The sequence below is a fragment of the Ambystoma mexicanum genome, chromosome 2q (genome assembly GCF_040938575.1).
Source record: "Ambystoma mexicanum isolate Mex_15411 chromosome 2q, UKY_AmexF1_1, whole genome shotgun sequence".
Taxonomy (NCBI): domain Eukaryota; kingdom Metazoa; phylum Chordata; class Amphibia; order Caudata; family Ambystomatidae; genus Ambystoma; species Ambystoma mexicanum.
Genome location: NC_090924.1, coordinates 449,421,090 through 449,447,883, shown reverse-complemented (window position 1 = coordinate 449,447,883; position 26,794 = coordinate 449,421,090). Strand labels below are relative to the sequence as shown.

General features: G+C 40.2%; 1 pseudogene; it reads right to left on the bottom strand.

Annotated features, from left to right (window-relative positions):
- Window positions 1-26,794, bottom strand: part of LOC138568758 (myosin-1B-like) — a 59,304-nt pseudogene that overhangs the window by 21,896 nt on the left and 10,614 nt on the right.

Sequence of the window (26,794 nt, the reverse complement as noted above, 5' to 3'; positions counted from 1 at the left end):
AGATGGGAGTCAAAGTAAAGCCAGCGAATTGAGAGCAAGGCAGGACTGATAGAATCAAGATGAGAAAGAGGAGGCAAAGCATGGAGGAATTGTAGATTGAGCAGAGGGGAGTGAGTCTATATGCTGGAAGACCAAGGAGAATAGAAGAACAAAAGAAAAGTAGAGAAAAGAGCAAAGATATAGCAAAGTCATCATTGGGACTTGTCAGATGTGCTGTTGGATGAATACAATACTCACATCATCCACTTGCTGTTCCAGCTTAGTTTTGGCTTTAGTCAGAGTGCTGACTTTATCTTCCTCTGCCTGCAAGTCATCCAAGGTCTGCTGGTGCACCTCTTGGAGCGCTTTCTTCTCCTTAGAAACCTTTGCAATGCTTTCATCAAGAACTGCCATTTCCTCTGTAAGGTTCTTAATCTGAAACCATATAACACTTGCAATTAATTGGCCATTACACTTTCTTTTAGTCATCATTAGGTGATTTGGGATTGTTATTGCATGTTGTTTTTGGAAGTAAGTTGAAGATCTTATATGCAAGAGGAATGTGCCAAAATATGTTTAAGTAAAAGCATCCAAAACTGTGTATTCCAAATTACAAATAGTAATCTGTTAATTTCTCTATATTCTACATATTTTCTATTGCTTATTGTCGGTCTTGTATGCCATTTCATGTTCCAAACTTTACATTTTCCTTTCTTAATGCCTTAAGTCTTACCTTTCATCATACTGTTTTATTTTTCTACAAGCCCTTTTGAGAATGTACATGGAACTTGTGTATACATATTTGAATTATTTTTTACATATTATGAAAATCATTTCTAAGACAAAAGTGAGCTGAACTTTATCATTTGTAATATTGGTAAACTAAAAGCAGCACACATAAAATGTGTATTATATTTCGATTATGAACTTCATTTTTGTTTTTTGATTTGAAGACTTGAGCTTACCTTAAAGGACTTCTCTAATATGACATTTTCATCATATAGAAGAGAAGATGCTTGACCTCAGCCTACACCTATTTTAAAAATACAAATAAACAATCTCCCTGTTTTTAAATCATGTGTTCATCAAAATCACACTTTGTTTGAAAAAGAAGCCCGATGGCACATATTTCCATGTGCACTCTGTACCCCCTTTTCTAATGTTACCAATAGCCATACATTCTTCATTCTTTTCACTCTTGCATGCACAACTACCAGGCTGCCGAAGAGGCTGGAATTCCTGGTTTAGAAACAATTTGATAAGGTTCTTCCAAAAATATTCTTCTAAAACTGAAAAATGTAATCTAACCCCAGTGACAGGCATTACAATAGAAATTAATTAAGAAGGCTGAAGAGGGCTGGGCCTACTTGTGACATCAGAAAAGGGGTGGAAGTGAAGTGCCCATGTTGCGTCTCCAGGCAATGTTTTCACCACTAAGCTGATGGGATTTTAGGTAACTACACTGGCTCGTCACATGCAATCTGAGGACATACAGTTCTCTGCTCTCACACTACTGCTTTCATGCCACTGCTCTCATACCACTCAAACCAATGCATCAGGCCACACACAGACTAAACCCTGGCATCCGAAAAGTCAACTACATTTCCCAAACTCTGAAGGTGATACATTTTCTGGCAACTCCTGGATCTTCTCTAAAACGGCTTGTATCCCTTTAAAAACTGAATTAACGTAAGTGCCACCTTACCCAGATGGAACACTGGTCAACACCAGAGACAAATGCATTTTCTAGAAGAGGTAAGATAATGCGACAAGGAATAAAAAAAATACCTGACAAACAAAAACTAGGTGACAGTTTTTTTTTGCTTGTTATGCACAGGCACTACAGAGCACCATACCACCATAAATACGCAGATCTACACCTCTGTTATAGTTCAGAAAAGGAAGGAAGGCCTTGATATTAACATAATTTCTTAAATAACACGCCTATTAACATGGCTAAAATTCGAGGTTATCAAAGAGATTACCTTCTTATTCAGGTTTGTGCATTTCAAAGATAAGATATCTCCTCACCTTATTTTCTGTGGCATGCTTTTCCTTCTCTACTTTGGCTAGAGTGAGTTCAAGGTCATCAATATCCTTCTTCAACTCAGAGCACTCATCCTCCAGTTTCCTCTTCTTGGCCGTCAGCTCAGCGTTACTCTCCTCCTCATCTTCAAGCCTTTCTGTCAACTCTTTAACTTTAGATTCCAGCTGGATCTTATTTTTGATGAGCCCTTCACATCTTTCCTCTGCATCTGCGATGTTTTCACTTTCCTAATTAACCATAACATTTAAATTGTATCAGTTTCATATTCAGTATATGTTGCAAGGTTTTGTGCATAATTTATTTGAGTTGGTATTCTTTTACCGATTGAACTTGCAGTGCGAGATCATTCTTCTCCTGTAGAAGAGACACCATTTTCTCCTCCAGTTCCTTCTTTCTTGCTTCAGATTTTGCCAGAGCTTCCTTTGTCTTTTCAAACTCATCCTTCATGTTTGCCATCTCCTTTTCTGTCTCTGCACTCTGCAGAAGAGGCTTAATCTTAAAGTACAGCTTCGTCCATGGCCAGGTTTTGACATTCATGAAGGACCTGACATTGTACTGGATAGAAAATACAGCTTCTCTGTTCAGGGACAAATCACAAATAGGTTGACATAAAGCACAGGGCATATTAGTTATGTGAGAGTTACTAAGGTATATTAGTTAATACCTTCTTTCCATCATCTTCTTGAATTCTACTCTCATGAGGAACCCTCTGCAAGCAGCCTGAGTGCAGGTGATGAGCTTTTCATCTCTCATCTCGTCTAAGGTACCAGAAGGCCGGCCTTAAAGAACACCTTTAGGAAAGTATTGACAAATGTATATCTTTCTTTTTCTGGAATATCGATATTTCATGTTTCATTATGAGCTTACAATGTCATACCTTGGTGTGTCCGAGTTTATACTGAGTATGATCGATATCAATAGAACCCAACAGTTTCTCACATGCCTTCTTGCTGTCAATAAAATGGCCTTCAGGAATAGCACTTGCATTGAGAACCTTGTACCTTAAGCACAAATAATAGAGTTATGTTAATGTCTATGAACATTAAAGTTTAGAGCTTACTATGTGTGTAGGAAAGTGGAACATCTGTCAAGATGTTCATTGTAGTCCTAGTTGCATTAATGTATCAATCTAATTGGAATTATTGTGTTAAGTACATCTTTGCACATCTCTGATCTTTATGAATAGAATAACACATCTGTTTTGGAATGACAACTTGAATTCCTATTGCAAACATGAAATCATGAACTCTATTTAGGTATCAAGAGCCTGTTGTTTATCCATTAAACTCGTACCAGAGACAAACTCAGGGTAACTTTCTAGAAAATGTGAATGGCATAGAGGGTAGCGCCAATTTTAGAACGTTCAATTGGGTCCCTGCGTGAAATAATTAACTTTTACAAAGTGTAGTGCTAAAGTGAAGCCTATAAACTGGTGAAATTCCCCTTTCACTTCGCTTTCATGTTTAAATTTGTAAAATAAAATGTTATGCAATTAGAAAATTATGCTTGGTAGACAGCATTCATTACGGATTGCTATATAATCTTTCTGCTTTTCGAAGGCACTAAATGCAGGTGGATTCTATGGGAATCCATTAGTTTAATAGCAACACCGCCTTCAAAGAGAAGGAACATCTCCCAGAGTGGAAAAGAAAGACGTCAACCACTGTACCCCCGGGTTACTGCTCTGGGGACTATCTGAGGCTAGGCCTTGTCGTGCAACAAGGAAAAAAGTATGATTTGTGAAAACTTCCATGATGTGCATAAGAAACTTCTGAAGTTTTTATATGTTCACTGAAAGTGCCTTACATTGACTTGGACTCTTCTTTATTGGTCGAACCTGCAGCATTAAGTTGATGATTCTTGAGTCAGTTCCACTAGTGAGAGAGGCCCAAACAATTGTACACAAACACAATCGGCAGAGATTGATTGCTTAGGTACTTGGTCTGATTCTATAAAATAATTGTTGTGCAAACAACTTCTACAACCTTCTGCTTTGAAGTGGAGGAGTGTTTTGTATGTACACTAGTTACCTTTGTTTGAAATCACCATAGAGGATCCTGCTCGGAAACCCCTTTCTGCAAATTCTAATGCCTTCTAATACACCATTACATCTCAGCTGGTGAATCAGTAAATGATTGTCCATCACACCTACAATTAAAGGACACAGGGTGTTGGAATACATTCTTTTTTAAGCAACCCAGAGGCTATTCTGTATGGTTGTTTAAGCATTTCAGATACGCTACCTGGAGTTTTTGTCTCATTGGGGATAAGACAGCGGACAAAGTGGGGGTGAGTACTCCTCAGGTTAGTCATCAGTTTGCCCAGATTCTCCTTTAAATGCAAAAACATTACATGTTTTAAAAGTCACATGCACACACAAATCGCAGTTGTTGCGTATTAGTCACTAATATTACAAAACATATTAATGAAGTATTGTTTTTTAAAATGTGAAAGCCATTCAGTAGAATCCTAAACATGTAAATCTTCCTGAGTGACTTACTCGGAACAAAGCAGACACCGTCTGGAAAGACCCACCCTTCTTTTTCTTGCCACCCTTTCCCGCAGAAGCAGCAGCAGCCTCTGTAAGAAGAATCAGACAAACTGTCACTCAGGGAACTATGTGCATACTTTATTAGTTTGAGTCATTGGGTAACACCTATAAGCTGAAAAAATTGCATTAGAGCACAGATAGGGAGGAAGGCATATGAGTAGGCCCACAGAGCGTGCAGGTGTAGTTTGGTTGTTTACCCACCCATTGACTGCCCATGGCCATGCTAATCCATATGGCGATTTCCACCCAGTACTGTGCTTCCGCACCCAAAACACCTTCTCATGGGAACTCTTGAGTTCACTTTAATCAAGCTACCATCAAACTTTGCACTCAAAGTGCCTGCCAGTGCTTTTTCAAAGCAGTATTCTCAGAGTTAATGATTTAATTGGAGTTGTAAGCCCGCAACTGGTGCAATAAAAATGTAGCCCTGCCTTCGCCGCTCGATTTATAAGCACTCTGTGTGTCCCCCAGTGAAGTCTGTTAAAAATAATCATTGGCAAAGCCACCAGTTTTGTCTTGTGAATAAGTATTAGGCATTTTTTCAGGTACTGCTATTAGATGCCCATGTACTAGCACAATTTTGCACCTGCTACCATCAATGGGCAGTTAATATCACTACGGCTGTGCCTGGCAAGTAACTTTCCCATGCCTGCACAAAAGCCCAAATGGTTGGCATTGCCAATGCTTGTTAGTTTAAGTTAGTTTAAGTGGCTGTGACTCTAATACTTACCAATGTCAGCAGCAGTAGCACTGTAGAGCATAGACAGGAGTTTGACAGAGGATTTCTGATACAGCTGAATAACAGAGTCATTCAATGGGTCCTTGTTCTTCTCCAGCCAGCCAGAGATGTTGTAATCCACAGTGCCGGCGTAGTGCACCAGGGAGAAATGAGCTTCAGCCTTTCCTTTGCCTGGCTTGGGCTTCTCAAAGCACTTACACTTGCCCAGATGCTGGTCATACAGCTTGTTCTTGAAGGACGTGTCTGTAGACTTGGGGAACATGCACTCCTCTTCAAGGATGGAGAAAATTCCCATGGGCTAAAATGTACAATGTAAATGCTTGATTCTTTAGTACGTTCATGAATGATGTTTAAAACAGTAGCTGTTCTTCAGGATGGGACCCACCTTCTCAATAAGCTCAATGCAAGCAGCCAGGTCCATACCGAAGTCAATGAACTCCCACTCAATGCCTTCCTTCTTGTATTCCTCTTGTTCCAGGACGAACATGTGGTGGTTGAAGAACTGTTGCAGTTTATCATTGGTGAAGTTGATACACAGCTGCTCCAAGCTATTGAACTAAACCCATAGTGCTTGTTTGATTAGATTTGTTTCGTTTTTATTATTTACTAATTCTGGAAGCGTACCTTCAGCAATACCTGAAACTCACATCAAAGATCTCAAAGCCGGCAATATCCAGGACACCAATGTAGTACTGTCGGGCTTGTTTGGTGTCCAGCTGTTGATTGATACGAATCACCATCCACAAGAAGAGCTTCTCATAAATAGACTTGGCAAGTGCACCAATAGAGTTATACACCTGTGGTGAAAGGGTTACAAGTTTGAGGACACTGTTTAGATTGTCTTTCATTTTTCAATTCTATAATAAATAATAATAATAATTTGGCATTTATATAGTGCTATGAACCCTCAAGTATCTGAGCGCTGCTTATTATTACCCACGGTGTGTGGTGCTCATGATTCGCATTAGCAGGCTCTGCATGGATGTCAAAGCAAGCACTCTACTCACTGTGCCACTTGACCAGCTATATATTTCCATTCATTAAGCACATTTTCAGTTCCTTCATCCCGATTCTCTTTTATAATGTACACATTAGAACAGATCCAGGCTGTGAAATTCCTCCAGTGAATTCCACTGTGAATTTGCCCACTGCTCTGTACTCTCTACACTGCACTCCACTCATCTAATCTAACAATATAATGAAAGGCCAGATGTATGTTTGTCCCTGTATGTTTGTCCAGTGCAGTAGCTTTGCCTATTGTCACCGTTAGAGGCAGCTGTTGCCTTAGGATAGATTATACAGTTGTCCAATTCGCATAGCTTTGCCTGTTGTCACGACCAGAGGAAGCTGTTGCCTTACGAATACAATAATAAAACTTCAAGTACATCTTCCAGGCGAACAAAATGTGCTTCGTATGTTAACACTCTGAACATTTCTATCTTTAGGGACTTTAGCCTGTGTGCCCAGGCTTTCACACTATTCATGGACATATTTTGTGTGTGTCTTCTTTCTGTTTTTTCCTTGGCCATTGTCCTACCTAATCTTACATTTCAAGAGGACTTTCCCAAACTTTCAACCCCCACTGTCCCGAAATAAACATGTTTTTAATTAAATGGATGTGCTCTTATTGATGTTGCCAATTTATTCAACACATGTTTACCTGCTGAACAGTCTGTCCCTTGGTAACATATTCATTGCCGACCTTCACTCTTGGGAAGCACAGCGCTTTCAGCAGGTCAGCTGAGTTCAGTCCCATCAGGTAGGACATTTTGTCGGCAACTGGAAGTTAAAATGAGGTGATGCCAAAGTTGACAAAGATACCTTAAATGTTTGCCACTCAAGTTCCTAATGCCTTTCTTGATGGTTTTTGTTTACCATGTTGCACTACTTCTGAGACACTTCCATAGTTCTTAGGCACCTCTTTCTGTCTGTTTACCGATATTGCTTTCATTTTCTGTTCATAGTTAAAATTATACTCTGTTCATCTACCTACTTTACACCGAAAATAAAACATAACTTTCCGGAACCTTTATTCTCTAAATTTGTTTCCATTACTTGCTTCTTGGTAAATGTTCCTGGGCTGCCCTCATGGTTAGACTGACCCACATAGATGTCTGTAGAATTACCAGTTAGCCAGTCACCATGGGCATCTTTTGTGAGGGTATTCTGCATATTTTACTTTGCCACATAGCACATAATGATGATGTGAAAAAGCAGAACTATCATAAAGCGACTGGGGTGTTCACACTTATGCTTGTTTTAAAAAAAAAAAGGGGAGATGGTCAGCTCTCAAGATCCCTTCCAATGTGCAAGTTCAGTCAATGGCATGAGATGTATCCTGCAAAGTCAGGCAGAAAGAGGTGTCTGACAGCCACGGACTGAACCTCTATTAGAAACAGTGACTGGAATGTGAAGTGTAATGAATTTTCATTAACGAAGAAGGGTTTTAAAATGTGTGAATTTTGATAAAGGACGTAAAGTATACACTAATAGGTCGTGGAGGGGAATGTGTTATATTATAAAAAGCCTGTATGCAGGCTGTATTATAATTTAAAAAAGAAACCTCTTATATGTGCAGACCTGCAAGGAAGGGATATATCTTGTGATGAGTCCTGGCCTGCTATAGCAGGCAACCTCTGTTTCAGTTGCCCTGTGCGAGATGGATAGTTAAGAGACAAGCTAGTGAAGTGCCCGGGTGGAGGCTTTTGTGTGGTGGGACAGCAGAATGTCATGATTTATATTACTAGAGAATTCAGAGGAATCAAATGGGAATTGCAATACAAAGGTATATTAACATATGGTATTCGGTATTCCTTGTTTTAAAATACTTTGTTTTGAAAGTTTACTATTTGGTCGTGCACTTTTGGTTGAATCGACCAAATACATATGCATATACATGTATAGATATATGTGTATGTGGTGGTCGGGGATGAGCTGGTAGTGGCATAGGTTGATCAAACGGGCACAACCAAACTGCAGACTTTCAAAGGTAAGTTTTTCAAAACCCATAGAACCATGGCATCCACCCATACAATTCACATTTAGCTATGCCAGAGAACAAGTACATTGTAAACTAATGTGTAACGCCAGACAGGGTTGATTCAGTGGAAACAGTACTTTGTAGTATAGCATTAGCTCAGTATCTGCTCTGGGGCCTAAAGCACATTAGTGTGACACAGATGAACCCCTGTATTGGAGCACTTTCAGGGAGCTGCTGACTTCCGGGTCCCTGTTCTAGAACGGACTGGGTGCAGCATTTGCAGAGTCCAATGAAAATAAACATGCAATGAAACACTAAAGACCAATGCGTTATCCGTAGGTCATTCCCTTTCTTACAGGGAATGACCTACAGATAACGTAGGTCATTCCCTGTATAAGCTTAGAGCAACAGATATCAACACTGTATGCTACTGCATCGTGCTGTAGGCCTTCTGCTGTAGGATGGGATATTTCTAGACACAGGTGGAGAGGTCGTTAGGTACTTTGCTCTGCATTTGACTTGGTAAAAGCCAAGGATTGCCCTCTCCTAGCTGATCCATGGTTATGGGTGCCCCCCCCCCCGGATACTATTTGAATGTGCTCTGTTCCTTCACATTCACAAATTTAGCATATCAAACAGACAGTGCTTGTCCTGAAACATACTGCTTAACGGTCAGTCATCATTCCCTTTCTCTCAGGCATTGACTATGTCACATATTTCATAGCATCTTTCCCTGTTGGGAGTCATTAAAACTTTGAGCAGAGTTTACAGCAAACATGGTCTCTGTGAGGTCACTTTCAAGGTTAGATCCAGGACTAGAAGACACCTTGTATCTGCCTTCCACTACCTTAAACAAGTAACACCTGTGAATGCTCTATCTGCATAGACAAATCATAAATGCTCCAACTCCCTGTGCTTTCTCTTCATCTTTAGTAATTTGAAGCCACCTGTGAGCAGTCTTAAGAGCTACATCAGCAAAGTACTTTTGATGTTGTCTGCTTCTCTGCTCCCCGTACCCTCTCCCCTCTCCCCTAGTTACTCCGTCCATTCCTTCCCACTCTCATCATCCCCACAGCCACTTGGAATAAAGTTCTTGTTATGCAGCTTTCAATTTGTTTTTCCTTACTCTTAACAAATCTAGTTACATGTTTGTTTTTCTCATGTTCTACTACCTTTTAGTACCTGTGTATGGACAAATCTCCTTTTATTTGTACCCTGTTCTGAACCCAGAATTTCCAGATGTTCTTGTGGGTAGACACTGCAAACCCTCCCTTAGGGGTTGGGCTCCTTCACTCAGTTCGCTTGCACTGCCTGGTATGGGGCCCACTTACACACAAAAGGTCCAGGGCCTATTTTGGTTCCCAGTCCACCCCAGGCTATCGTAGCAATAGATGTAGTATTAACCCATAACTTCCATTTTGCTACTCAGCTGTAACACAAATGTATGTTTTCTTATTAACATGAGAGAGGAACATACAGATGTACAAACATGGATATAAACTAAAAGGTTGCTACATCCTGTTTACTCAATTCCTGAATGGTTCAGCATGATCCTTGGACTAAGGGTATAGGCTTCAGATGAGAATGTTTCCAACATGCTGGCACCCCTCTTCCCTTGTGAGGGTGCCCATTGTTAATGCTCTCCTTAAAATTCAAATATTATATTATATGTGACATCGCTAAATATCATGTTATTTGAATGGTCAGCACAGGACAGTTGGCTTTTTTATCTCCTGGCTGCTCCATTCTTCTGGAATCCCTGTAGCAGCTGTGCAACAATGTGGATTTCTTAGTTTGAAATAAATGTATCTCTCTTGGGCGTTCATGCGGGTATGTGGACACCTCTTTTGTCCCAAGCACCAATCTTTCAATCAGCCCTGACTTGGTGGGAATCGCAGCTCACCTAACATAAGAAGCAGATATTAGCAGTCAATCCTTTATTTCTACGTGCAGTGACATCGCTACTGAAAAAGGATAACCTACCTCACTCTGTCAGCTTAAATGCAATGCCCTCCACGACCGATGCCATTTTTGGTATGTTATCCACTTTGGTGCATGACCAACAAGCCATGAAATCGACACCAGCCCGAGTAGTCGATATCATCTTGTCAAATAGTGCTCCTAATTTTAACTTAAACGAAATTGACGGTGACGCAGCTGAGACTATCTGAACATCTGCCTTTTGTGAGGTGGAGACGACTCAAAGTATGGCCAGAATGCCATCTATTCCATCTTCTACAGCCCATGAGAAAATGAAAAGATCAAAATGTCAAAATAGATGACCTAAAAGAAAATAAAGAAATTTGAAAAATGTAATAAGCATGATCTTGCAAAGCAGGGATGTAGAAAAAATGCAGAGGCCCCAGCAGACCAGAGAAATGTGAGCATACTATATATCGAATACCAAATGGACTATACACCCAGAGACAAAATCTACCACCACAAAGGTCTTGTGAATTAGGGGCAATGGTTGCCCACTAGACGAAAGCTTGGACAAATGGCTCCAATTCCCAGAACCTGAGTGCCAAAATATGAATACAATTCAGTTTCAAGTCCCCTGCGGGAAAGGATTAAACACTGAAACTCAAACCCCTATTTTGGGGCTTACCCGTGACAGCGGCTGTCATCAATGTGTGGCAGCCCCAGGGGTGTTGCTAGGTCTGGAAACGAACTGGAGCTACACTAATGTCGGGACTGTCGGGACTCGGGCTAGCTGGCCTTTTGGTTGTAGCTTGATACTATATGCCCCCTTAGACGCCCTAGCAATGCCTCTGGTGACCCCGTACTGAGCGGATACCTGTTGGCCTGGCCCAGAATGGAGTATTCCAGGTGCCCCCCCTAAACAGCTCACAACCTTGGTTCTGATACAAAACATTTCGGAAATACATCTGCCTTTGGGATGTACCCAAACTATATTAGTAATTCGAAACTCCTGCATCCAACCGGGAAACCGGATTGGAAAACAAGTCCGATTTTGGGAAAGAAACACAAGTGTAGGCAGTCCGTTTTTAAATTGTGCTCGGATAATCCACTTGTTACATCAGATTCCCGAACTGACTATAATATCTTCCAATTATATGCCTTTAAAAACTCAGGGTAGGTGCCAATGTGAAGATGGATTGGACCAACAGCATCCCATTGATTGAGTCTCATCCCCAAAATTGAAAGACAGAAACTAATAGCCACCTGCATTTCATGTCATGGGATACTCGTTGGCACCATTCCTTCTAGGGCCCCCACAAGGGAATTAATTTACTTATGTCCTCCTCTATTTTCTTTTTACAAGACACGCGGCTTAAGAAAGATTTGACTATTGACGGTTTTGTATTGTTAACACAGAAAGCACAAAGTGGTGGTATTAGCCGCCCTAAAGGAGGACTCTGCTTAGGAGCCAAAACGGATTTGAATCTCAAACCATACCCCTTAGTTGGCAATGCTGATCCCAATCTTCTGTGTGCTATGTCAGACTGTCTCTCTCAGATATATACTAAAACCTTATTGATCACGCTATACGATCTGCCAGAAGGTCTTTATACTTCCACTTTGCTTAACAAAATCAATAACATAATACAAGACTGGTGTACGACCCAATTGAAGGGTTCTATTCTCTTTGCTGTGATCTAAATGCACACTGCCTGAGCCCGGGGGACGAGGATTGTATCTTGGAGGAACAAGCACCTTGCTTAAAGAGCATTAACACCCGAGAGAAATATCAGCAAGGGTTATCAACCAAGGGGAACGCATGGACAAATATGATGCTAGAGCTTGGTCTTTTACCTTTAATCCAGAGTGGAAAAGATTTTTTTTATATGATGTGGTGACATGGTTTAATGGGAACTCTTCCTCCAACTTACACTGTATTTTTGCAACTTATGACCTAATTGCACTATTGGAGGAATATATTACAGGGATGAGTGACAACGCACCTTTAAAGGTCCTTTTCTCTTATCAGCAAAGTCGACCCAGTGGTGGGAAATTTATGGTGATTACATGTAATGCACAAGGGAACCGAATGTTATGGTCTCAGAATAATGTTTCTAAGGTGAACAGGTTCCTTGCTAATGCTAGTATTCCACCAGAGCTTTTTGCTATTAAATAATGGTTGGGACATGGGGCCTCATTACGAGGTAGGAGGTCAGGGATTACCGGCATCGGTATGGGTGTCGGTGCCGGTAATCCCTTACATCCATATTCCGAGGTCCCTTAGCGGGTCCCGCTATGGGCGCCTGGTTTTACCAGGCGCCCTTAGCGGGAGCCGCTAAGGGACCAGGGAGCTAATAACTGGCCCGCTATTAGCGGGCCAGTTATTAGCTCCATCCCCATTCCCATTGAGCCCTACGGGGGCTCGAATGGGAATGGGGAATGGTTCTCAGAATGAGGACTTACCGGGTCCGACAAGGTTGGAATGACCCCGTAAATCCCTATTTCGAGAACCCGGACCCGGAATGCGGTAAGGGGGTAGCCATGGTGCTAATAGCACCATGACTACCTCCTACCTCGTAATGAGGCCCATGGTGTTGAGTCTGCAGAATATCATTAAAGAACTTCCTTATAACTGCATGTTTATTGTGACATGCCCACACACGGGTCTCCGTATGACAACAACATTCATGGCAAAAAGAAATTTCTACAAAACATTTGTTGTCGTATCAAAAGGACAAATCACTCACTCCCTCTGAGATACAATTGCACACCAGTACTCTTGGTTGTAAATACAAAAATTAACTAAGGCATTATAAAAACACACTACACACTGCCAATTGGAAAACAAGATACATCATTTGAATGGTCCACGAATCAAAAAAATCTATCTGGTTTCTATATCGAAAATATGTCGCTGACCAGAAGCCTAAAGAAGTCTGTGGTATAGCCGAAGAGGTTTGGTATGCGTTTATTACTAACCATGTCTGAACTGCTGCTTTGCCTGAACAGGTAACCATCCCAGGTAAAACAGATACCATCCATGATGCCCCTATTTCTGATGCAGAAGAGATACTGGGAATGATCTGAAAATTAAAATATTCTAGGGCCCCAGGGCCCGATGGTTTGGTGAATGTTGTACATAACGAGAATCCAGAGGTGTGGGCTGAATTCCTAAGAATCCAGTTTCAGAGAATCACAAGCATTGCTGAAACCCCGGATAGCTTGCACACTTCTATTTTAATACCTATTGACAAAAAAGAAACTATGCTGAACCGACTCATTTTCGATTACTCGCCATTTTAGACATAAGCAGTAAGATTTTGCTTCATTACTGTACCAGCGTTTGACCACATGGGCTGAATCTTTGGGCCAAATAAAGTGGCAATAGATTGTGTTCTATAGATGATTTAGCACACTTTTAGGACTGTGGGCAATGCACCTACTTACAGAAGATGCACATCTGGCTTCTGGAACACCATTATATATCTGCTATATAGACAACACTGCAGCATTTGATCGGGTAAACAGGACCAGACTGTGGTGTAAACTAAAAAAGTGGGGGATAGATCCAACACTACTTACTATACTATCTAGAAATTGCTGTATACTAGTACGACGGTTCAAGTTAGAACCTCCTTAAATGGCACTCTAACTCAACCGATACCCACAAACATTGGCCTCAAACAAGGCTGTGTGCTTGCCCCTCTCCTCTACAACCTCTACGTGTCTGATCTCAAGGAACACCTGCTAAAATGTAACATCTTTCCCCCTAGATTAGCTGGAGTGCCGATGTCCTGGATCTGCTATGCCGATGATACCATTCTTATGGATTTAACACAATAGGCCTTGAGCAATCTATTAATGCTGTGCAGGAATATGCCCTCATGAATGGCCTAAAGTTAAACGAAAACAAAACAAAGATCATCATGGTTAGTAAAGAAAAGACCAAAGTGAGCTCTTACTCATCGCATATCGAAGAGGGAAAGCTAGAGATAGGTGATACTTATGTCTACTTGGGGCTGCCAATTAATCCTCACCCTATGATGAATTATTACTGGGAGTATTTCTTTGCTAGAGTGATCCCCAAATGGAAATTAATAAACAAATATATCAATCATAAGTGTGGCAGTTCTATAGAAGGCAAACTTGAAGCTTACAACAAGGGCCTTGTGGCAATTATTATGTACGGCCTGGAAATTCTTCCTGCTAGACATATAGTATAGTTGGGACAACTGCAAGGAAAGATTCTCCGTTCCTTGCTTGGCCTTCCGAAATCAGTCCCAGTAGAGACTCTTTGCTTTGAACTTGGTATATATACTCTGTCATCCCTATGGAAGATTGTCTGCTGTAAGCTGTATTTCAAGATCAAATTTGAGGAAGATATGGCCAATATTATGCTAGCCCTGTTTGCTAAACATGCCCACTTGAGACACAGAAATGCTGCCCATAAAGACCTACTCCACACTGTGGAATCTCACCTACATGAAACTGAACTAGCTACCCCACCAGAGTCAAATCTAGGCATTTTCTATAAAGATCTAAAGCGAAAAACAAAAACTTGTGATCAAATAAACTCTATAGTGAAATTGTCAGCACTAAAGAGATACACAGTATACTCAACACAGCCTCATCAAATAGATCAACCACAAAGCTACCTGTTAACATTGTGTAACCCTCCATTCATTAAAACGCTTTGCCTTATACTTACGTATAAATATTCACCCTGTTTTTGAACATACTGGTGTGTGGCAGAAAATACCTCTTGAAGAATGAAAGTGTTGTCTTTGCAAAACTGATGTTGAAACAGCCAGACATAAATTGACTGGCTGCTCCAGTCTTATGCCTGAGTATCAACAAGGATATACCTCCTTTTGCCACAGACTGAAACGTGAAATCAGACCGGTTTTGGTAAACGATTTATTCTGTACACCCCCTAGTCATTACAGGAGCAGCATTTTTTGTCTGGAAAGCGGCACTGTTGAAACTGTAGACAATATAAACATGTCATATGAAGTAGTGGGGGGTGTGTAGATCATTAATTGTGATTTTTCTCTTTTGTGATGAAATGATATATTGAAATTAGTAGTATGAATTTGTATTTTATTTTGTGTAAAATCTAGAAATGATTTGTATGAAAATGCTGTAAACTGATTTCATTTTATGGGTAGCATAAAAGACTAGAAATTAGCCAGATTTTTATGAAAATATGTGTAATTCTGGCGATTTAACTATTTATGGCTTTTTATTAGGTATTTTATAGTGTAAAAGTTACTTTGTAACTGAACAACTTGTAACTAATAAAAACATTTTTAAAACCTCTTTCTATTCCTGAGAGCTGCTTCTCACTTTCTTCCAGGAGATCTGAACTTGCTTTCCATTTGTCATGAATAAAGCAAGTTGGTTCATTTGCACTAAAGGTACGTATTATAGCCCACATTTAGTACCGATTTCTAGCAGGATTTGTGTCATGTCTCACCTTCTGTGCCATCGGGTTCGGCCTGCTCCTCACGCTGTTTCTGCTTGAATTTCATGTTTGCGTGGTGCATCACGGCACCTGTCATCTTGTAGATGCCGATCTTTTCGTCTGCATTGAACCCCAGAATATCAATGGCACCCTGTGAAGAGCAAACAGTCAATCATGTTTGGCATGTACAGAGTTTGTTGATAGCTTAAAATAGTGTTTTGTTTCTTAGAATGTTTCATAGAATGTTTTGTTACTTTTATCTAACTTACATCAGTAGCCAGCAGCTCCTCTACATCATCAATGCTCTTCACCACAATCTCCCCCTGGCTGATGCTTGGGTAGTCATAGGGGTTGGTGGTAATAAGAAGCATTTCTGCAAAACGGAAACAATTGACTGAGTGTGTTTCTAGAGGGAGCTGCTGGTAAATTTGCATTAGGTGAAAAACTAAAATAGTGGCTGTCTTTGGCTAATTGCTGTATTTTATTTTTTATTAATCTTTTGAAACAGTGACAGAAGCAGTGGTTCTATTTAGTTTTGTATAGAGTGATTTCCTTTCTCCCCACAGCCAGGCCACACTTGGTTACAGGCCACACTTAGAAGCAAAGGAAAGACAAGATAGAATGAGTACACCTAATGGACCTGTAACATTCAATGCCAAACACCCTTGACTACAACCTCAAATTGTGTAATATATATGCACAAACCCGACTGGGTCACCACATAAACTCACACTTCCTACCAAACATACCGAAATCATGGTACACACAGTCTGAGGTTCATCGGATTTTACATCCCAAACAAACTTAGAAACGCAACTGCAAACAGAGGACATTTTCTTCCAAACATCATGCAGCAGCAGCAGCCTTGCTCCCATTCCTCTATTCCTTCGAGCTGCCAACCCAACCAACTTCAACCCATCTACTGTAGCTCCTAAAGCACTACGAGACCAAATATATGGCAGATGTTGTGTAATATAAGACCTCATAACTTAACATTGCATAACATTAAGGAAACACTTTGTTATTCAATTTTTACATGTGCAGCAAAATTCTTGCAACCATTTACTTATGTAATAATTCAAACAAACTGGTAACCATTCTGTGTTAATTAAAATATCTTTTAGGTGTGTTTTAATCAATGTGTTCCTATTGTACAATACAAACATTTCAAAGAGACCAAACTACACACATGGAAGAAAATATTGTACAATTGGATAACTAGCATTCATTGTTAGTGGACTTTTTTGGCCTTACAACATGACTGGTAGTCAAAATGCAATTACACACAACCTCAATTTCCTGTTTGTGATCATCAGGTCTGCATGACCAGCAGATGGGTTAGTTTGTAACTCCAGGGCCCCAACAAAGAGGGAATCAGTAGTCAATTATTCATGTCACAAATGTTTGACCAGAGATCTTGAGGATTTTATTAAAGGGCAGGCACTTAAATTACTCAAAGAATACTTCAAAGGAGCAGGACTGAAATAACAAAGACAATGCAAAAAAGCTCTGTCTGACAATATGTAAAGTCTACACGTGGAGCTGAGACGCAGGTTCTCATGCTTAGCATCAAGATGTTGCTGCACGTGTCAAAACTATTGGATGTCAATAACTCCCTATGAGGCACAGTAGAGTGAGAATACTGCCTTCTGTACATGTATTATTTAGGTAAATATTTGGGTCAGAGGGCTGAATGTATTGAAAATAAAGGATCCTTTTTTTGATGTAGAAGCCAGTGGAAGGAAGAAGGTTGCATCAAACTCTAAAGGAAGTGTGAAATGGCAGTGTGAAATACCCACAGGGCGGAGACACTTACATGGAAACTAATGCCGTTGATAATTGTTCTTTACATGAGTGTTTGCCACTTTAATGTCATTTTATTGGCACCGCCAAATGCGTAGAAAGGCCCCTGATATTTTTGATTATCATTATGATCCCTCACACCTCCTCTCTACACCCCTTAATTGCTGGTCTGTAAGGGATAGTGCAGGGGTTGGAAAATATATGCAGGGGGGCATATACAACCTAAAATTGTAGATGGGTAGCTTTCAACTGCAGGGTGCATTTCATCTCTGGTTCCGGGCGACATCAATGATGACATAAGCTTCACTGTTGCTTTCTACAAGATGTCACTCGGAACCAGTCAATGAAGTATATCCCTATAGTTGAGCGCTACCGAACTATAATTCTATGTGTAACAGTGCAAAATTCACTAACCCACATAACAGTTATGCAAAAAGATGTCTGAACAAAGGGAGAAATTATAATGAGCTGTTTTTTTATTTTGGTTGCATCTGATAAAAGTACATAAAACCAATGCATTGTGCGAAGGAGTGGATTCATTCAACATGGCAAAGTAGTGAACATATCCCTAAGTATCAGTGATTGTGAGAGTGCTAAGAGGCTGGATACTGCACTGTAAGTAATTCAAAGGTGCGGCGCTTTCGGAAATGTTCACTATCCCTAGTGACCATGTTTTTGTATTTACTAATGTGAAGACAGAGAGTACTACAATGATTACTATAAAGGTGACACAGAAGTGCCATAAAAAATAAAAGGAGTTCTGGAGGACCAGGAGGGACCTCAAACTTAAAAACAAAACAGAGGGGTTAGAGAGGTTGCTATTAACTTTTTTTAAGCACTAAGATAGCTCGTTCAGTTTAGTTCTTGCTTCTTGATTTGCATGTAACCTGCATGTCACTGGTTCATAGTTCAGTATATTCAGTACCATTTAGCTAGGCAATTGATTCACAGCTCTTTGAAAATGTTTCAAGCGCTACACAGTAAATATTTTACTGTTTGTATTCATTAATATTATTCATAATAAATAGTAATGATAATATTAACATCACTATTTTTATTGATTGGCCAGAAAACATTTATGTTACTGTTCCTGGTAAGGTCCAATTGTCTTCCAGAGGATATGGAACAGAACCAATTGGTTATGAGTGTCCAAGTCGGCAGGTGTCTTCAGGAGTACCAACAAGCTAGAATTTGTCAAAGCTAAATACAACAGGTGGTTGTGTGGTCAGACTGTGTGAGTTAATTTAATTCCTTGGCAGAGAAGAATCCTAGTTGGTGTGGATGCAGGTGTTGATCTCACTGCAAGTATACCCTATTGAGTAATCTGGTATTTCCAATCACAAATTTATTTGAGATTCTCCAAAAACTAACTATCAGCATTGAGGGATTGGGTTTTGTCTTGTCTATCGTAAAACCCACTTTCAGTTCTGCTACACTGTCAAGTGATGTCATTGAACTGTGTTGGTAACCAGTGAAAAGAAAAAGTGAATTCAAGGTTGAGTCCGGCAACAGTCTGGGTGGACAGCTTAAGCACAACATGCTCACCTTGGGAACAAGGCATTGCTGTGCAATATGGGTAAGATATCGCATTCAGGCTGAATTACCCTCACAAGTCGATAGATTGAGCAGCACACATGGGTAATAACAGAGACTCTGAGTGCCACAACACTACGAAACTGGAGGAATCTGTTATGAAGTGCTATGTAAATCACCAAATTATTATCATCATCATTAATAGTAGTATAAGGTGCTTTACACTACCTTTTTTTGTGGTTATTCGCCTGCCTTTCCTAATGACAGCAGAACAAGGCATACCAGTCCACAAGTCAGCATCTAACTGTTTCAAGCCAATTTGTGTATCTAAGATAGCAGAAGTTAAAGCAGGCAGCAGATCCTTTAGATGTTCCAAACCGTGAACGTGCAATGAGCATTCTCCTGCGATTCATACACTGGGGAGCCTGATAGCATTCACCTGTTTAGTACTTAATAAATGCTGATTTCTATAGCAATAGAAATAGAAGTTAGGGGTTTAAGCAGTAAAAGTGCTAATGAGAGTTAGTAGAATGGCAAATCTTTTAACCCAGTTTGTAGGGCAGAATTGCTGCCTCAAACATTGATGTCTTTGATGATCTTTAAAAATACCCATTGAACCACAGCTCTCTGTAATGAAAATTAAGAAAGAGTCATCATGGATCTGAATGTTAAGCTTATAACTATAAAATGACAGTGTCCTACATGAGAGGACATCAGTGAGACAAAACCAGAAGAATGTTTTCTGGATCACAGACCTCTCTTGCAAACATGGAATACTCAGCTATATCAATACAGACTGGATAGATATAAAAGATATTCAACAAAGAGTTGGCCTATCTGATCTTCCATGTAAAACATTGCTACTCGATCCTTAGGAGATTGTTGTTTTCATCAGAATCTCCCCATTTGTTATTGGTATTATGAAAGTCCCTTATCAAACCAGCAGGATTATAATGCTGAATCCTCACCCATTTGGAGTACCTGACTGTGGGATGACAATCTACAGATAGCTATTGAATAGTTGCTAAGAAACCTGTGAATCACTGAAACAAAGTCTAATTGTTCCTATTGTATCTCTAACTGAGAAACCGATATATTATACAAATATATATGTTTTTGCAAAAGTAAGGCTTTGCAGATGTTGGCAGACTTAACACATTTAAAAAGATTTTTTTCAATCCCCTTCCATGTTATGCATGGTTTATCATCAGTGCGGAAGAGTCAGCTATTTGACGTTTGGCCTGTGCTTTATAAAATGTTAGACCTTTCAGAGGCAATGGTCTAATATGGCTGCATTGAAGTAGTGTTCCGCATTAATTCTATTTTTTAAAGTTAGCTTGACTGAACACACTTTGGTGCAGTTAGGTATGAAACTAAACTGTTCTAACAAACCAAAATAAAATACTTTCTTTGTATAGGAATCCTACCAAATGTTCAAATGTTTGTCTAAAGGTAACATCTGCAACAATTTTTCTTCATCTTTTTCTTCATCCATTCTAGAATTGAAACACCCTCTTGTTTGGAAATTGTCCAGTGCTGCTGAAGAGAACAATGCTGATTCAGTCAAGAAATGTACATTCTAACATTCTTACAGCTAATTCCACCATTATTGTATAGAGGGTTCGAAATACTAAACAAATGTGAAACTTACCAACAAGCTCTGGCTTTTTGTTGGTCATTATTTGATAGAAGATGTGGTAGCTCCTCTCAGCTGAAAGCTGGAATGTTACTCTGGATTTTTCTAGCAGGTCTGTAAAATAAAAGGTGTGTGATACATGTGATACTGTGTGTTTGTATTTGTTTAACTGTGTAATAATATTTGAGAAATGTCAAGACTTTCTTACAAGTTTCAATATCTGCAGAAGCCAGTTTTCCAGTGGTTCCAAAACGAATTCTGATAAATTTACCCTAGAGATTAAGACAAGGCTCAGGATACATTGTTTTTCATTTGGGCACAGTCAACTATTATTGTTTGATTTCGTTTATCTCACATATATCCATCACTAACAATCAATCCCTCAGACATTATACTTCAAATGCCTTGGATATAAAAAGCCTAAAATCGATAATCATTACCAATGGCATCTAACCAAATACTAATGTCATCACAAATTATAATATTGCAATAGGACTGTAAATGTGTTTCTTGTGAATGTGATAGCAACACATAATATACTCAAAAGACTTACAAAACGAGAGGAGTTGTCATTCCTCACAGTCTTGGCATTACCGAAGGCTTCAAGCAGCGGGTTAGCCTGGATGATTTGATCCTCCAGAGTTCCCTAATAGAGTAAATGTTCATGATGAATTAACTAGCCGATCACAAAATTCTTTAGGAGCAGCAAGTATAGCAATGCACGGTGCAACTGTCAGAATGTACAAACCTGCAGCTTGTTGGACATTGCTGCGCTATCCTTTTTCTTATCACCAGCCACTGCAATTGTTGCAAAGTACTGGATGACACGCTTGGTGTTCACAGTCTTTCCAGCACCGGATTCTCCACTAAGTAGAGCAAGAACAATTAACATATAATAGTCATCAAAATCCTGTTATACATAATTCTACTGATAAGGAATAAACACATATCAGCAGTGTAATGCTGATGTTCTACTCACGTAATCAGGACAGACTGGTTTTCACGATCTGTGACCAGAAAAAGTATTATTGCAATAGATAATTACAAAATGCTTTTCAGTGTAATGAGCAGTTATAAGAGGGGAACATTACCTGTAAGCATGAACTGATAGGCATTATCAGAGATGGAGAAGATGTGAGGTGGGGCTTCCTGACGTTTCTTGCCTCTGTAGGCTGCGACCACCTCAGGATTGTACACTGGCAGCCACTTGTAGGGGTTTACAGTGGCACAGAAAAGGCCAGAGTAGGTCTGAAATGAAAGATGACTTGTTAATAAATTGTATGTTTTTGTTAGCTACTGTTGGTATATAAACTGTCATTCTTAGCTAAACTTGACAAAAGTGTTCATAAGGCTGAGAAAAAGCTGTCTCTTTTAATCACTGACTACATTTTCTGATTCGTTAGCTTTATTTATTTGGCATCCTTTGTGAGCAAGAGAACCGTTTTGAATTGTACAAAATGTCACTGTATGCTGAATGTGCAGGTTCATCACTCCCAAGGCTCATCTTGTGCTGCCTGCTCTGAAAGAATGATAGTATGTCCCTGTATCTGACCTGTGTTTCTTACATTGGTGTTTGTTTTTCTTGCCCACTGCCTGCCCTGTAACCACTGTATTAAGCTGCTACTTGACCCTAATCCTGATTCTGGTTATAGTTTATTTGTAAACCCTTCAGGAGATTGTTGATTTCCTACAACTACTGTTTGAAATGTGCTGTATCCTGGCTGTGCAAACCCTCCAATCTACTTCTGTTTTACAACATGCTCATGCAAAGCCCCCCTCTTCTGCCGACAGATCCTGTCTCCATCCTTCAGTTGGGATCTGCACGTATTCCCAATCCCATTCCTTGCAACTGCTTCACGATGACACACTGGTTGCTACACACAATGCATTCAAACCTCATCTCTGCCTCTCATTTACGATCAGGGGAAACTCCTCTTCCCTCCATCTTGTTCCGCTCCACTACTTAACTCACTCTGAGACTATGGAGTGACCAACCTTTTTCTGCTACAAATTTTCATTTTGTAATGACCACTCCAACTCCACCATTATCTATCTGTGATGTTTTTCACTGACATACGGATCCACCATATGACACAGATACTCTTGTAGGCTTGTACCTTCGGCTACTCCCCTCACCCTTTTGAGAATTGTGACAGGGATGACCTTATGAGCAGATAAATTAGCGCAGCATCCCCTTGGCCCCATGACTTCTTCCAACACATTGCCCTTAAACTTCATGCACCAAACCTTCTTACTATCATTCGAATCTAGTACCCCCTTGGGCATCCCCAGCCCCAACCTCTTTTTCTCCATGACTTTCATCTACCACTAGATCTCTTTCCACTACTGTACTCATGGGGGACATCAATATCACCCAGAAAGCAGGGCCCACCCACTCTTCATCTAAATTCCACTCTCTCTATGACCATTGTCAGGTTGTCCACCATAACCTATGGACACACATTTGCGGCCACTTACGTTATCAAATCTTCCTCTCCTTGCGTATCTCGACTCACCCTTTTGATGACCGAATTTTCATCTGGCCACTCTTGTCTGCACTCCACTAGAATTCACTATATCTTTTCCATCTCAATTCTTCCTCCAACTACAGTAACAAATGTCAATTTAAATCGAGCTATGAGCACCCCTACCTTGATCAAGTCAGGCCTTCCATTTAATAATGCTCACCACCCCTTGCTGGATCCATTGGCCTGGCATTTATTGAATTTGTGTCAGCTTTGACATCTACCTTCAAACACCACTACTTTGGCATTCTGCACCTTCTCGCCCACATCCTGTACCATGGATCGCCCCAGCCATCTGCTCCCCTGGTGAAAGACCCATCCCCTTCTCGACTAATATCCTATGTGGGTTCCCTCATTGCACTTAATCCCTGCTTTGCTCTCCAACGTGTCCAACCACAATAACAACTAACACCTTGCTCTCTTTACTCCAGTCTTGTTCTTGCAAGCTATCCATGATCCTCTGGCCCACACTTTACCCCCTTCATCTCTGTTTATTCTCCTCTTCACTCTCATCTACTGGCTTTGAGAACTACTTCTTCAAAATCCCCATTAAACATGACACCCATGACTGCCCTCTATCTCTCCCTCCTATGATGCTCCGCAAACTTCCACTCTTCCCATGTCCTCACTGTCGTAGTTCGAATGCATCTGCATGGCTGAACTGGCACATAACTTACTGTTCGTCAAGCCCTCTTGTGCTTGCACTAATCCTGTCCCAACGCAAATAATCAAGGAACCTAATAATGAAGAAGTCCCTGGTTCATATCCGGGTGCCCCCTTTGATATTAAGCATTTCATCCTGGCTCACCTATGAGCTTGGACTCCCCAGCTCTTACGCCCTCTGCCTTCTTCCTTGCTGCACTTGCACGTTCTGAATACTCACTAGGCATAGTAGGTCTGTCCTTTCTTCCTTTTCCCTCCACTGCTCCTATCAATATTGTGTTGTAATGTATTTTAATCCTGCATTCCCTCCCCTTGCCCTGTGGGCGCTTTGAAACAGTATTTTACTTGCTGTATAAGCGCCTAACAAGCAAACAATAAATAAACAAATAAACCTGACACTCTGACTTGCTCCTACTACTCTCTTTTCCCTTTATCCTTTCATATCCCACAGTTATCTGCCCAGCCTGCTTATAGGTTGCAAGTGTCATATTCTGTTTAAAGAAAGCAACTGTAGATCCCAAAAAACAAGCCAACTATTAGCCTGCCTCCTTTCCCACTATTCCAAAGTTCTTGAACGTGTGGTTTTCAACCTCATGAAAACTTATCTGGATTCTAATGCACTTAGCATCCCCCTCCAATCTATGTCCTGCAGCAAACACTCCACTGAGACAGTGGTAACCCAAGTCTATCTCAACCCCGCTCATCACCACCACCTGTCGTCTATCCTGATTCTACATGATCTCTCTTCTGCCTTTGACACAGTTGATCATCACCACCACCCCTTCTCTTGACTCTGTCACATCTTGGCTTCAGGAACACTGCCCTCGACAGGGAATACTCCATGCAGGTAGATTGCTCTATTTTAATCCTTGAAACAAGGTGAACCTCTCCACTACCCCCAAAAGTCGGAGTCCCACAGCAGTTTCTAAATGTTATCATTGTCTCTGAAGAGCTCAGGTGGACAACGAGAATTGACATATTAGTCTGTTGTGTGTGCCATGCAGGTTATCATTTTCACATAAGCCTTATACCTCAGAGAAAATAATCTGTAGCTCAGTGTGTTATTCAGCCTTGTTTTACATTTGCATTCTTGGTAATCAAATTTCTTGATTGCTTTTGATTATGTATTTGCCACCTGTGTCTCCAATTAGTTCCCTACATTAATAAAAGATGGAAAGAGAGATATCTGATTTTGCGCAAACCAATATATGTTCCTGTTCTTTCGCCCTCCTGTCTGGTTTGGTACTGTGAAGCTGAAAAGGACAGCATTTCCCAGTTTGCAATGTCAACCTTTGTTCTGCTGCCTATTTTCAAATGGTGGGATGAATTTTCTACTGTATGCTGCATGAATCATTTGTAACGGTCATGTTAATTTGATTTGGTCATTCTTTATTGTCTCTTATTTCATCGTGATAAATACACCATGCTGATTAAAATAAGATATTTTAAAAGGGCTTTGAATCTACTCAATTACAAAAACGCTATGTAAGGAGGGAGTATACTCTTGCATTCCAGCTGCTTGTGTCCGGGGACTTCTTTCTGGTTCATCATGTTAGTATGTGGTTTGCTTTTTTAAGACTCTTACACTATATGTAAAGCTGGGCCTCCACCTTTATGTTTCTTTTCCCATATCATGCTACTTGCTTAGCCATCTGAACCTTATGACCTTTATGTTGCATACTGTTGTGTTAGAATGCTTGATTCGTCATAGCCAGTATTGTGCAACTTCTTATATCAGAGGTCACTTGTACTGTTCATTAACCAAATCCATAGTTTGAACCCGGTCCAAGACAGGATTATTCATAGTTGCTCATTCTAATGTCCTGCTCATTCCTCTGCCTCCAGAGTTTAGAATCATGAAGACGGCTCCAAGTACTGATAGATAATCAAGGAAGGGTATCCGTATACCGCCCTTCGAGTCTCTTACCCACTTATCTAGCTACATTGCTGAAGTCACCACCAGAATATGCTTTGGAAACGTAATAAAAGTTGGGACTCCTTAAAGTCGCACCTATCAATGCCTTGCTGTCGATGCGCAAGTCATTCATTTTCTGTTTCAGATCTTTGCCTGTGTAATTAATCAGTAACTTTGGTTGATAGTGACCGCATTTACCCTTGTGAAAGATTAACTATCCGTGTTTCAAAATGCATTGCTTAGAGCAAATGTCTATTTGTGTTATTACAGGTACATCTTCAAGGTGCTTTCTTCAACAGTCTTTTCGAGCTTAATGTTTCAAATTATTTCAAAACAAGATAATATGTCTGCACTTTTAATTTTTCTAATTCTGTGTCCTATTTCATAGATATATAACACTGACAAAAACATCATTATAACACACATTAGGACGCACCTCCTTAGGTATAGGCACAGTTGTTTTGTTATATGTAAAACTCAAACTTTAGTCCCCCTCACAAGCTCCCATAGGCATGCACTGTTATTCTTTGTAATCTGTTATCAGTGGTGTGTGATGTCACCAGAAATTAGCATATCAAGGTGACATATGCAAAGTTCTTTCAATTGGCTTCCATAACCTTACAAATTGCACACGATGAATGATATTCGCCTTTCATAAAATCAACACCCACCAAAAATGAAGAGAGGATATTTTCTTCTAATAGTGTTTCAAAATGTTAAACGGTGTGTATGTTTTAAACTCCACAAATCAATACCAGGTTTGCCCTGGAATATGCAGTCCCAAACATGTAATTTCAACTTTAGTTGTAGTGTATTTTTCATCAGGTTACATGGTGCAGTGGTGAAGTGTCTGGCCTGTGAACCCGGCGACTGCCGTTCGAATCCCCAAGTCATTAATTCAAAGAAGACAGTCAAATGTTCTCATTTTATACACCATCTCTAAAATACCCTGGGGGACTTTGTCCACACTGTGAAAAAAATGGGTGGACTCTGTTCACCTGCATGTACCCTCATTTTGAGCCCTGATTAATACCTA